The 2,198-nt window shown below is 58.7% G+C and overlaps 1 protein-coding gene across 1 annotated transcript in view; it reads left to right on the top strand.

The window, feature by feature from the left end:
* The window catches only part of LOC109926008 (separin), a gene marked incomplete at both ends in the record, with an annotated part of 20,695 nt that overhangs the window by 10,355 nt on the left and 8,142 nt on the right, over nt 1-2,198 (top strand). The window lies entirely within an intron of this gene.

The following is a 2,198-nucleotide window of genomic DNA, read 5'->3' as shown; positions in this document are numbered from 1 at the left end:
TTTTTTTTTTTTTGGAGACCTGGGACCAGGGGACAGTGTGTCAGGGTAACGGGGGGGAGGCGACCCTTTTCAGGCAGAGATGAGGGGAATTATTTATATATTTTTTTGTTGTTGTTGCTGCTGGTGTTGGTGTTCTCTCGCTGGGAGGGTGGAGGAGGTGAAACCAGGGTAGGGGGGGAGCCCCAGTTCCCGGTGGGAGCTCGGCCGCTCTGCGTGTTGGGCCAGGGAGACAGTCTGGGTTGGGGTGTTGGGGGGGGTGGTGTTTGAAGCGCACGCCCTCAGCCCGTGGTCAGGCTAAACGGCGTGCCCGGTACAGGAATCTCTCCCGGTCTCCCCCGACCATCTGCATCGCTCTGTCTCTCTCGCGTGCTCTGACGCCCTCGTGTGTTTTTTTTTAAATTAATCTTTAAACCCCACCCAAACAACGGCAGGTGACCATCTCTTCCAGAAGTGGCTGGTGCTCTCCAACCTGCTGCGGTGCTCGGGGAGGCTCGTCTCTCTGCTGACTGCTCTCGGTAGTGCCCAGGAGGCAAAGGTGTTCTGCCTCGAGACCCTACGACTGACCGCGAGGCTGCACTGCGTCCGCTCGTAAGGCTGTGTCGGCTTCTGGCTGGGGGGTTTGTGGTGGGGGGGGGTAGGGGGCGGTGTCCGTGTCACAGGGCCTTCGGTTCACCCACAAACCGAGGTCCCCTCGTGCGCGGAGCATTCATCTCGAATCGGTCCGTCACCCCATTGGGATTTTTAAACCTCCCCCCCGCCCCCACCACCACCCTTTTCTTTTCCTGTTAATTGCTCACAAAGGGGGGGGGGGGGGGGGGTTGGTTTGAGGGTGGCGGAGGGGCGAACGCGGGAAGGGAGAAATGTGCCCCTCCACCTCCACCACCCAAAACACAATTAGAATCCGCCACGGTGGGATTTGAGCCCCGGGGGTGGGGGTGGGGGGGCGGTGGTGACCGGGGTTAACGTTCTGGCAATTTATATAATACCTCCCAGGGTTCCCACACTCCCAACCCCCATCCCTCAACTTCCCCTTCACTCCCAACCCCCACCCCCCCCACCAACTTCCCCTTCACTTCCCCACCCCCACCAACTTTGCCCTCACCATTCCCCATCCCTCCCCCTTCCCTCCCTGGGGAAAAGAAGCGTTTGTAGCGGAGTGGCCAATGGAGTTGATGCTTCCCAGTGGGGGTGGGGGTCAGTTTTCCTTATATTTTATTATTATATATAGTAATAATATGAATGGGGGATGTCCGGGTGCCTCTGTTACAGCTGTGCCAAGTTCCTGGTGAGCAGTGCCGAGTTGGAGACGCTCCGGGGTGACCCCCAGGCCCGAGACCTCGACCTGAGACTGGTCCTGCACCTCCTCGAGCCATCCCCAGGTCAGTCTCTCCCCTCCCTGAGTGGCGGGGAGGGTCTCGCCGTAGTTAGTAATCCCAAGGGGAAGGGTTGGGGGCAGCAGAAAGATCGCTGAACAAGGGAGAGAAAGAGAGGCGGAGGCTTTTCTTTCATTCGTGAATGGGGCTGACCGGGACAGCGTTTATCACCCGTCCCTAATTGCCCTGGGAGGGCAGCTCAGAGTCAACCACGTTGCAGTGTGGGTCTGGAGTCATGTTTAGGGTCCAGACCAGGTGAAGGATGGCAGTTTCCTTCCCTAAAGGGCATGAGTGAACCAGATGGGTTTTTTCCGACAATCGGGAACGGGTTCACGGTCACCGTTAGACTCTTAATTCCGAGAAATCGGAGTTAAGTAAGGTTTCTGGGTCGGGCGAGCCTTCCTCTGAACTGAGGGTAGGTAGGGAAACGTCAGGTTTATGTGCAGGAGATTGTGGAGGGTGAGGGAAGGGGGGTAAACGATAGGTGGGGATAGAGCCGAGAGAGAGAGAGCACAGTCAGACAGGCAAAGGAGTCGGTAACGATCGGGCTGGGGAGGGTAGATAGCTATCAGTGGGTCGTGTGCAACAGCAGACTGTGTGGGATAACGAGGCCTGGTTTTGTGTCGGGTTTTGGGGGCCGAGCAGGGGCTAGGACACGGGAGAGAGCTCAAGCTGGAAAGTCACCCAACCCTTAACGTCGAGCGCAGGAGGCCGCAGGGTCCCCAAGCTGGAGAGTAGGGGAAGCAAGGCGCCGCCCCCTCCCAGCTCGAGCTTTGCTGGGGCACGGCAGCGAGCCCAAGGCACAGATGTTGGGGGGGTGGGGGG

Source organism: Rhincodon typus, unplaced genomic scaffold (assembly GCF_021869965.1).
Source record: "Rhincodon typus isolate 14 unplaced genomic scaffold, sRhiTyp1.1 hic_rhity00002973, whole genome shotgun sequence".
NCBI lineage: Eukaryota > Metazoa > Chordata > Chondrichthyes > Orectolobiformes > Rhincodontidae > Rhincodon > Rhincodon typus.
This window is presented reverse-complemented; position numbering and strand designations above follow the sequence as displayed.